Below are 12,219 nucleotides of genomic sequence, written 5' to 3' on the forward strand. Positions count from 1 at the left end.
ATGGCTAGTCTCTCTCTCTCTCTCTCTCTCACACACCTCCTGGGACCATTAAAAATGGTCCCCCAGTGCTTGTATGCAGGAAATACAACAGGTCTGGCACTTATTGCAACGTGTGAAACAGTTATCGCAATTTGCACTAACTTAGCTCTTCGCATAGGTATTAGCACAAATTGCAATAAACTGTCTATTAGCATAAAATATGCCCTTTTTGCTATCACATGCGATACTTATCGCATTTTGATAAATCCAGGCCTTAGATTGTAAGCCCTCTGGGGATAGGGAAATACCTACAGTACCTGAATGTAATCCACTTTGAAGTGCTGAAAAAAGGGCAAAAAGCGGAATATAAATCTAAATAAATAAATAAAATAAATAAATCTGCTAACTGTGAGTAGGGAAAAATCAAACATCACTGGGACACCCATCCAGTGTATCACTACACTGGGAAGAGAGAGAGATTTACTCTCTGTGCCATAGACTTACCATTTTTATTAGCTGGGAAGGGGTTTTAACCAGTCTAAAGAGGCCCTGTCCAACTTGGGAGCTTCATTTTATCTAATCCTAGAGAGTGGAGGTTTTCCCTGGCCCTGATCTGTGCGTCCTGCACAGTTAGAGGGAAGAGACTGTAAGAGAGGAGACGAGAATTCTGTGGTGCTGCAGTTTGAGTTTTGTGCCATTCATTATCAGTGTTAAAACAGTAAAGGCTTTAATTTTGGGCCCTAAAACAGAGTATTTCTTTTACACTCTCTGCACCCACCTTAAGGATAAGTATCCTCCCCAAGGGAACACAAAGGACCAAAAGGAATGTGTAAAAGATCACACACACACACCAGCCCTGGGAGTTAGTGGGAATGTGAAAGAGCTAACCAATGAGAGATTCCAGCCCCGAAGAGAAACATAATTCTTCTATGTCCCCACCCACGCCGGATTGGCACAGGGGGTGGGATTACATGTATTTTATTAAGTATGTTCATTTTGTAATTACCAAGTACTTCGGATTGTGCAGACCGTCTATAAATAAATACATAAAATCTCTTGCTTTGGCTGCATTTTCCTTGACTGTATTTTCTCTCTCTGTTCCCACATGTTTTTGTGTTGCTTTTATCCAGAGTTAAGGGGCACAAAAAAAGCCAAATGCTCCATGTAACAAGGATACACTGCTATCAGAATTTTTTCAACAGACTTTCATGTTTTCAGCTGCCAGCCTGTGGAAGATAGCCTGACCCCACTTATCTGGTAACAGGTTTTGCTGCTTTGGATGCCGCAATGGAGCCAGGCCCAGCTGCCTCTACTCAATTAGCCAAGCTAGAAAAAAAAATCCTGCCTGTAGAGCTGGGAGGAACCCTGCCACTTCTCCTAGACTTTCCCTGGCCCTAAGAAGGGCCAAGATCTGTACTGTTTATTCTGCTGTATATTATTTCAATGCTGAACAAAGGTATGACTTTGTTTTGTGTGAAGATGAAACGTACTGTGAATAAGCCTTGGTTTGTTTGCTGAACTGCAAAATAAATTGCATTTCCTCTGAGACCATGTGGCCTTGGACTATTCTTGATATTACTGCAGCCCTCCCAAACTCCATAACTTCAAAAATATCAATATAAAATGCAAAAAGTTGTCAAACTTAGTAAACCTTTGGTCCCATGTTTGTTTATTTTTATTATTATTTATTTGCTTTTATATACCGACATTCGTTGGGGGTACATCACATTGGTTCACATTATAACAGGATAATGGCATGACGGAAGTCGTACCATTTTTACATTGTAACATTAAAACATGCGTAGGAACAGTTTAACAATGAAACATAGGTTAACAGTTTAACAGTGAAACACAGTGGAACGTAGGGACAGTATATGTACATTGGTAACAATTGAGGAGAACTTTATATGTGGTGGGGTTTTTTTTTTGTTTGTTTTTTTTTATGTCTTAATTATTATATAAGGTGGGGCTTTCTTGTGGGGTAAGGGAGGACAGAGGAGAGGGGTGGGAGGGGAGGAGGAGTTTTTAATGTCTTAATTATTATATAAGGTGAGTGTAAAGCCATAATGTTGAAGTCACTTTCATCAGGAGTCAAATTGGGGGTGGAAGCATGATAACCTTCATACATTTTGCGACTTTGTACTTTTGCTCTAGAATGTTGATGGTTCTTTACCACTTAGCCCTAAACATTACCACTGTATAATCCCTATTGTCTTTGATTTATCAATTGTGATTATTGTGGTAAATGACCAGCATATGATGATGTACTTAAGCTTGCCAGAATATATTCAGCAAGGAACTATTAACACATTACAGCTACAAGAACTTAACACTTTAAATTACAAGAGCCTGGTTTTCAACTGTTGAGTGCCTTATTTCCAAGTGACATTGAGCAAATTATAGTAAAAGGAACAAAGACAGTGTTATACATCAGGGCACAAAACAAGGTCAAGACAAGATGGAATGATGGATTTGAGTCCGTTCTGAAAGGAGTAAGAATGCTGGAAAGGTGATTGCTTTGAATTACTGTACACAGGGCCAACAGTGAGCAAATCTTAAAATATTAGACAGCAGATAGGGATTTAGCAACTGAGAGGCAAATAGAATCGTGAGATACTCCGTGTATGGCACATAGATCTCTGAACTGGTGACTGCAGATAAGGTGGTGCAAGGTGATGAAGGGAACTGGCATAAAAAATAAGTATTTTAAACCTAGTGAAACTAGAAATTGTCGGTGGCTTGGAATTTGATATAAGATGTAGTGCCATGAGAACATAAAAATGGAAAACCAGCTAGTAGTTTGATAATCTAAAGTGAGCCAGATCTAGTGCATGTAAAGACAGCCTAAATCATTACTGTCATGTTTTTCTATAATGTTACTAGTCTTTACTGGAGATAGGCTTGTTTTTGTTTTTTTTTTTTTGTTTTTTTTTACTGCTCCCAGTGTCTGGATTCTGTATTACAATGAGGAAAGGACTGCTGGTTTGTCTAAGTAATTATTTATTTCAGTGACTGAACTTGGCTTGGAATGCATTGCCTTTAGAACTTTGTACTATTCCCAATTCTAAGTTTATTTCATAAAAAGCGTAAAGCTTATTTTTTTCACTTGGCTTTTTCTTAGGTTTAGTTTTGCATGTTATATTTTTATTATTCTTGTATTTATTTCTAATTGCTTATGTACCACGCACTCAGAAATCTGACCAGTGTAGAATACAAAAACATAAAAACAAAATAGCATAAAAAATTATACAAAAAAATATTAAAACAAAAATTCTAAAATAACAAGGAAATTATCTTCACAATGCCTGATGCCACAAATTCATAGACAAGGAAACAACCATGCTTTCACCTTTTTATGAAATATCAAATAGTTGGTCTCTTGCCTGATATCAAGCAGAGCTGAATTCCAGATTTTTGGCCAATTACTGAGAATACCCTTTTGCAATAAGACATCTTACGAATCTCCTGGACAGTTGGAACTTGTAGTGTTGTCCCATGTAATGACTGAAGGTTATGCTTGCGGACATAGTTCTTAACCTAGTTCTTCAAGTAAACAGCCCCTGTCCCCTGCACTGTCTTGAGCATCATCATGAATTTAAACTTAATTCTTTCCTTAATCGGAAGCTAGTGAAGAAGTCTTAACAGGGGTCTAGCATTTAATCTCCTTGGACATAAAAAAAAAAAAATCTGCCTCACCATCATGTTTTGTAATACCTGTATTTTGTTGTATCAGTTTATCAGATAACCCCCACTAACACCTTATTATAGTAATCAAATGTGGGGGAACTAAAAGCCTTAATCACAATTTGGAACACAGAAAAACTTAAAATGGTCCTTAACTTTCATAGCTAGTGCAATTTGGAAAATACCCTTCTTTCCATCTTAGCAACCTGGGACTCATAGCAAATTACCTGATCCACCTGCATCCCCAAACACCTAAGCATCAAGGATGACCTATCTCCTTACTGTTAATAGTGCATGAAATACTGTGGTTCTCGAAAAAGGGCATACAAACAATCTCATGAGTACTCATGAAAATATAAAATGCAAAGAGGGACTTTCCTTAATAGAAGAAAGACCTGACTGGTGTATTCCAATACTGGTTTCCAGAAAGGTCTTCAAACTATTATACTCAAGGATTTCCACTTCTGTCTGGAGAGGCTGACACTGTACAGTTAAGCTTGAAATACATTAACTTCTAAAAGCAGAGAGTTCACCAAATTTATACGTGGATAATCAACACCATAAAGTATGAAAGATCATAATTAAAATTTTAAACTGAGTGAAGACCTACCCAAGTTAATGAACTTGTTATGGGATCCACTTTCCCATAAGGATTCTCTCCAGAAATGAAAGAGAGGTAGCAAAAGAGAGTTGAGAGGAATATCCATTGGTATTGAAGGAACAGTATAAAAGGTTTTGACCAATTAATGAGATTTTTCTCCATTTCTTTTTAACCCTCCCAATTCCAGTGTAGCCCAGCCATCGCAGCAACAGTTCTTGATCATGGGCCATAAACTACAGTGCCATACAGAACCTGGTATATCTGCACCTTGAATCTAGTCACTAGGTGTTGCCATTGAGCAATGGCTGAGGTTCCCTCCCCTCATCCCTGGCAGCTGTGAACATTGCCTCCCTAGCATCCCCTGACCCACGAAGCTCAAGCTGATCTCCCACATGGCGGTGCACAGCACTGTCCTGAGCCACCAAGCTGGCTCTTGATTTCCTAATGCTTTTCCAAAACATTTTCATTTTGAGGCCAGTCCATTTCCATCCACTTGCTCTGTTTTTCAGGGGTTATAAAATCTCATAATCTCGCACAGGCTTTGCACAGGCTTTTTTGCTAGTCTCTTCTTGTTGAAATCCAGAACTTTCAGCATAGCATTCTCAGAAGTGCGCCCCATTCTACATGCAGGACCCCAGAGGCAGGCAGAACTCCAGGGTCACAATGCCTGGATGAGATGATGGTACAGGGAAGAGGGTTTTAGGTTTGTTAGGAACCTGGGCATCATTTTGTGGAAGGGGTCGGGGGGCCTTTTCTGAAATGATGGGCTCCTTTAAAAAGGAGATAGCGGAGCTTTTAAACTAGATGATGGGGGGATGCCGACAGTCACTCAGAAGCTCATGGTTCAAAACGATGTATCTTTGAAGGATACTAAGAGAACAGGGAAATTAGGACATCCCACTAGAGAGGCTGCATTAAATGCCAAAGTGGACCAGGTGTCTTTAAGTAAAGAGCAGAAAGATTTCAAAATACCCTTGTCAATTGTAAATACAAACAAAACACATACTTTGAAATGTCTGTATATAAATACTAGCAGTCTAAAAAAAAATAAGATGGGCGAGTTATTGTGTATAGCACTGAATGAAGAGGGAGATATAATTTGCATCTGAGACCTGCAATACCAGGGTACAAATTATATTGAATGATAGGATGGATCAAATTGGAGGAGAGGTGGCACTCTATGTTAAAGAGGGCATTCAGTCAAACAGGATAAAACTTATGTTGGAAACAGAGTGCAATGTTGAATCTTTATGTATAGACATTTCAGGTGAAAAGGAGAATAAAATAGTAGTTGGGATGTTACCCTCCACCTGGCCAGAATGTAAAAACAGCGAAATAGCTCAGGCTAATAAGGCGTGGAGGTGATGAGCGGTATACAGTTAGGTAAACACCATAGAAGAGAGTATAGCGCTATAAGGGTTCATGGATCCAATTTTTGGGATTCAGTAAAGCAAACTTGAGAGATTGATGAAATTAACATATCCTTCATTTATTAAGGGATGTACTTGCGAAGAAATCTTTAGGTCCCCCAACACGGACCGTGTTTTGCCACAAGGGTGCGACGGGAGGGGCAAAGCCCAATGGTAAAACTAGAGAGAAATATCCATGCCAGAAATAATATTCAAAGGAAATGAAACATCTCAGTGAAAATGGAAGATGTACTAAGGCAAATTGACAAACTAAAAAAAAACATAAACAAACCATCTGAACCAGATGTGTAGATCCCAGAGAAAATGAAATTGCGGAATTGCTATTGGAAATGTGTAAACTATTATTAACATCGTCTATGGTACCTGAAGACTGAAGGGTTGCCACTGTAATGCCAATTTTTAAAAACGGATCAAGGAGTGATCCAGGAAATTAGACGAGTGAGTCTGACGTCCTTGCCAGACAAAATAGTAGAAACTTTCATAAAAACAAAATTGCTGAACTTATAGATAGGCATACTTTTAATGGGACAAAGCCAACATGCATTTTAGCCAAGTCTTGCCTCACCAATTTGCTACCTTTTTTTTTTAGGGCAAAAATAAACATATGCATAAAGGTGAACCAGATGATGTAGTGTATCTGGATTTCCAGAAAGCATTTGACAAACTCTCATGAGAGACTTCTTAGGAAATTAAAATGTCATGGGATAGGGGGCATTGTCTTATTGTGGATTGCCAACTGTTTAAAAGATAGAAAACAGAGAGTAGGGCCACCTGTCCACCAATTTCATCCATCCTATGATTGCAATATAATTTGTACCCTGGTATCATAGACACTAGCAGTGTCAAGCAAGATGAAGCTGAGTCTGGAAGGACATGTGCTATCGTGCGGCCATCGGTTAGCTCTATTCCTACGGTGCAGGGACTGGAGAAGACAGTGTCCAGTGGAGGGTGGCAATGGCAGTGTAGAGTGAAGGACAGTACTAAGAATAGAGAAGCCAAAAGCAGCACTTCACTCTTCCCTGATGCCTTGTGAGCAATGTCTGCATCAGATCCTGCAAGAAACTGGCTGTGAAATCATGTGAGGGCTTCTCAGAGTTAGAGGAGATAGTAGCTGTGAAGTAGAGGAGTGGGGAGGGCTAGTTACTAGTGTGCTATCCTCTAATGAGCAGGTAAAAAAAAGGCAGAAAGCAATACTTCCAGCGCAAAGAACACCCCCACCCAAGAAAGGAGGTAGTGGAAGGCTTGAGTGATATCCCTAGCCTTTTGCCTTTCGGTCCACCTCCAACCCCAGCTCTAGCAGCAGCACTCAAGCCTTCAGAGAGGGAGAGGAAGTCCTAGAAGAAATCAGAGTTGTGGCGGCACTTCCCAGTGAAAAAGAAGCTGTGTTTTGCAGAGTGCATTTGCTGTTGTAAGTTCATCAGTGTAGGAAAAGTACTGGGGCATTTTATAAACAGTGGCATGCTGCATAATTAAAAAGAAAACACCTGTTATTATGGTGTTCAGGGGAGGGTGTCAGTACTCGCCTGCAGATGGCATGTGCCAGTTAAAGAAACGGTATTAGCAGCAACGGTAGCAGGAAAGCATTAGAACAGGGGAAATTAGTCTCCCAAGCTGATCTCCCCAGACACTTCTGCTTGTCTGTCCAGTGAGGTGACAGACAAGCAGTCCCAACTCCACATCATGGGTTGACTCTAGCAGTCTAGATAGGTGTAGATCTGCTAGCTACACATAACAGAGCTGATATAAGTCCTGAAGCTCTTCAGTGATACCACAGAGAAATCTGTTTTCAAGAGCTTCACTGTGTGAAGTGATCCCCATAGTCGACATCCTGCAGAGTTAGCAGGTTTCCAGCAGGAGGAAGGACTGATGAGAGATGTTAATGTTAATGGACTACTTAGGGCAGCAGAGGTGAGATAAGCTGAAACCCTTCAATTAGAAGGATAATTATTTGCTAACCATGCTGTGCTATTCATGGGTAAGAGGGAATATCACCTTCTGGTACAACTCTCTAAATCAGTGAAAAGAGATATTGTTAGCTGGTATGCAGGAACAGGAGCGCTGGAGGCAGAGGAAAAGACTGGACACTCCACAGGGTAGTGTCAGCCAGAACACCATCCTGTGAGTCAGAGCAGCACTTCTTCTCCCACCTTTATCCTCAACACTTCCCCCTTCCTCCAACACACACACCTGTTGTGCCCATGGCAGAATGTTCTCTCTTGAAATAAGCCATAATTACAGTAGTTGGTAGCAAAAGAGATATCATCCCCAACAAAGGAGATGCTAGTTCAAGTATCCAAATGCTATGTGGCAGAGCCCACAGAGGATGAGGCCTCAGAGTCACTGGCATATTGGGCATGATTTTTCCTCCACTGTCAGCTGTCAGTGAAAGTCCAATCCTCAGTTGATGGAGCAGTCCTGCTGGAGGAGAGGTAAGGGATTTTCTCTGGCTGGGGTTGCCTGGTGGTGATGGTGGGATCTGAAGGATTTAGGGGTCTAGAAGAGTTCAGGAAGGTGGGAGGGGGTTCCACTCTGGTCTGGCTAACTTGTATTTAAGGTGAGAGGGAAGGTAGCAGGGTGTTATGGAGGAGGGGGTTTCTACTCCAGAATGGCTTATGTTTTTAGAATGTCAGAAAATGGTTTGGGATAAATATTTTATTCTACTTTCTTGTGTTTAATTTTACTTATGTTATTTTAATTTTATTTGATTGTTTTTTTATGTTTATTTTATTTGTATGTACACCACTTTGATTAGTCTTTGGACTTGAAAGCAGTATATAAAATGTTAAATGAATTCACTAATACATTTAAAGGACACTAATTAGACACATTCCTGCTCCCATATAGCAACCTAAAACTTAAGTAGGAACTGAATCAAATTTGAGATGAAAGCAGCAAGTCAGTCCAAGCGCAAGAGGGGGACTTCCCAGACTTTTGCATCGAGTGTCACATGTATGATTTTTTACCCGCCGGTGAGAAGTTGTGCATGCGATGCAAGAGCTCCTGGCTCTCAGAGAACGAGTCCGATCTCTGGAGGCTAGAGTGGCAGACCTGGAGGAGCTGAGGCAGACAGAGAGGTATATAGATGAGACTTTCAGGGACATAGTAGCCAAGTCCCAACTTCAGACTGGCAGCCCTGGTGCTGCCTTGGAGGAAGAAGGTCTCATGATTGGAGAACACCAACCAGGTGCAGCAGGAAAGGATCCTGCAGCAAGGACCTGCTCTCCAGGTGATGCATTGTCCTTTCGCACTGAGGATATCTCCCCAAGGCCTACTGCCCAGGAGGGAAGGGTTAGGTCGGCCGTCATAGTTGGTGATTTGATTATTAGGAATGTAGATAGCTGGGTGGCTGGTGGGTGTGAGGATCGCCTGGTAACATGCCTACCTGGTGCGAAGGTGGCGGACCGCACGCGTCACCTAGATAGGATTTTAGACAATTTGGGGATGAACCGGCTGTCTTGGTACATGTGGGCACCAACAACATAGGAAAATGTGGGAGGGAGGTTCTGGAAGCCAAATTTAGGGGGGATATGATAGAGGTGTTTAAAATCATGAGAGGTCTAAAAGAGGTAGATGTGAATCGGTTATTTACTCTTTCGGATAATAAAGACTAGGGGCACTCCATGAAGTTAGCATGTGGCACATTTAAAACTAATCGGAGAAAGTTCTTTTTCACTCAACGCACAATTAAACTCTGGAATTTGTTGCCAGAGGAAGTGGTTTGTGCAGTTAGTATAGCTGTGTTTAAAAAAGGATTGGATAAGTTCTTGGAGGAGAAGTCCATCACCTGCTATTAATTAAGTTGACTTAGGGAATAGCCACTGCTATTACTAGCATCAGTAGCATGGGACCTACTTAGTGTTGGGCACTTGCCAGGTTCTTATGGCCTGGATTGCCCACTGTTGGAAACAGGATGCTGGGCTTGATGGACCCTTGGTCTGACCCAGTATGGCATGTTCTTATGTTCTTAAATAAAAGGGGGTGGGAGTTCCACTCTGGCCTGACTTATTTTTTTTAATGTGAGAGGGCGGGTGGAAGAGGGTTGGGTGGTGTGGTGGAGAGATGTTCCTCTCCAGCCTGGCTAGGAAAGGAGTTTGGCGTGCTTGGGAGGGGAGAGAGGGATGGATATCTTGCTGGCCCAGACACATCGAGCCAAGGGAGTTTCACCTGGGAGGCTGGGGAGCTGGTTTTTTTTTGGGGGGGTTTGTATTTTTAGAGCATGGTTTTACAGGTAATGACTTGCAATTGTGCAAATAAAAGCTGTTTAGTGCACTTCATTTTTTACTCCTGATCTATTTGCATGTCATTAGCTTTTTGCATCCTGTGGGGATCACATTTTTAAGGCACGTGTTAAAAGAAAACAAAAATGCTAAAATCGAACTTTGATTATAGTGCAGGTTTTATGACATTGGCCCCTTAAAAAGCATTCACTTGTACTCAGACAAATCCAAATAGTGTTGGTAGTCACGATTTCAACAGGTTAAGTGACCACAAGTAAAATGAAAGGGGTAATGGAAGATAAAAAGAAAAAATTATAATGTCCAGTATTACAGAAACAAATGTTTTTTCCATGAAAAATAAATCCCAAATAGCCACAAAATTCTAACTCTGTGTACTGGTAATCCAGTGGACAGCACTGCTTTTGAGCTGTGGAGATAGGTAATAGAAGGCAAAAACAGCTATTTTATATTCGGTGCAATAGAGAACTGTCCATGTAACACTCCAGAGCCACAAACAGGCCTGGTTTTCAGGATATCCACAGTGAATATGCATGAGATTAATTTGCATACAATGGAGGCAGTGGATGCAAACTGCTTTCATGCATATTCATTGTGGATATCCTGAAAACCTGGCCAGTTTGTGGCTCTGGAGGACCAGAATTGGCCTCCCCTGGTGCTAACAGCTTGTTTCCCACACTGCTCAGAAGAGACGGTGAAACTTGGCGTCTTTGTGTACGGTCAGATCAGAGCAGCTCCACGATGGGAGACGCAGTCTAGTTGGACGCTTTACTTGTTTTAACAGGAGATTGTTTACAGGCAGCTACCCCTGTTTGCCCACAGGCACAAACCTTGCACCTCCCTTCTCTGCCCTTGTCTTTTCCGTCTTGCACCAAAAAAGCAGCTCCTGGATCAGAGCCAAGTCCTTCAAGAGAGAAGCCGCTATCAGCAGATACACTCATTATATTCTAAAAAAAAAATTAAAAAAAATCTACCTATATATCATAACCTCTGTCCTGGAACCCTTACCGTTGAATATTAGAAAACTGTCATACACGAAATTAGTTGCATGCATGGTACTTATTCAAAAACAATCTCTCTCTTATCCTTGTCCCTGAATTACCTCTGCTTCGGAGTGATTTAAGCCATCGGGTTGCTGATGTTTCTGCCCAGTGATACAAAGCTAAAACTGTTTTATATCCACTATTGATGTTCCGTAAGAACCAGTTAGATTCAAGCAATGGGCTGAAATCATATTGCTGGCAAGCTCTTTAATCGCATCCAGTCAGCAGCTGTCAGTCAACAAAAGCTATTGCCACTCTTTCTTCATTAAGTCCATCGGGCACATCTGTATTCAGTGTAAATATCCAGTACTACTTGCGATAATTTAGCCGAGCTACTTGATCACTCTCCTCTTCCTGATTGCTGTACATATTCAAGTATTGGCCATTTTAATTCCGAAAATGAAATGGGCGGCCCTGGAGTGGTTCCCGGGTTGGGCTAGCAGTTTAGCTGGTCAGCACAGATGTTCAGCAATCATCGGCTGAGCTGAGCTGGCCAACTCGGGCTGCACACATTTCTGGCCTAAATCTAAGCAACTAAGTTCATCTTTACGTAGCTGGCTATCTTTCGCAGCTAACCGGCTAGGTTAAGGTGAACAAACCACTCACACAAATTGCAATCTTAAATCTAACCAGTAAGGTTTAGGGAATTTTTAGCCAGATAGGATCGAAAGAAAATATTCTTAAATATAACCAGGGTCAGATACTTAGCTTGAATGCAATTAATTGCATGCCTTTGTGTATATATTTGTTTATAGAGCCAGCTGCTCATTTTACTGCTGGGCCATTTTTTTTAAATGCCGCATTTCTTTCGAGAACAGTGAGTGGGTCCCCTCTCTGCCAAACGTTGTCCCAGTCCTGGCTGAAGTGCACCCGATACAAGAACTGATGGCAAAGCTGAAACAAAGAAACCCAGGTGGAGTCTTTGAATGAAGACTGCGGGGGTGGGGTGGTTAATGCTGTTGCAGAGCTCCCGCAGCAGGTTTTGTGCGTTCCCTTGAGCAAACGCAATTTACTGCTGGTGAGCAGGATCTGAGCTGAAGAGCCCGATTGTGCTGTTTCACGGAACTGTTACTCCCGCCTCTATGATAAAACAGTGCTGCTGGGAAAGAAAATAAATAGTAAAAAAAAAAAAAAAAAGTGTGGAATTGAATTCTAATCAAGCATGAATGATTTTGTAGTTTTTTGGTAACACTAACATTGTAGCTGTGCCATAGGCAATAAAAATCTCCAGGACATAATGTTTAATG

General features: G+C 41.3%; 1 protein-coding gene across 3 annotated transcripts in view; it reads left to right on the plus strand.

Moving 5' to 3' along the window:
• Positions 1–12,219, plus strand: part of MYO5B (myosin VB) — an 896,473-nt gene that overhangs the window by 555,167 nt on the left and 329,087 nt on the right. The window lies entirely within an intron of this gene.

This window comes from Rhinatrema bivittatum, chromosome 1, assembly GCF_901001135.1.
Source record: "Rhinatrema bivittatum chromosome 1, aRhiBiv1.1, whole genome shotgun sequence".
Taxonomy (NCBI): Eukaryota; Metazoa; Chordata; class Amphibia; order Gymnophiona; family Rhinatrematidae; genus Rhinatrema; species Rhinatrema bivittatum.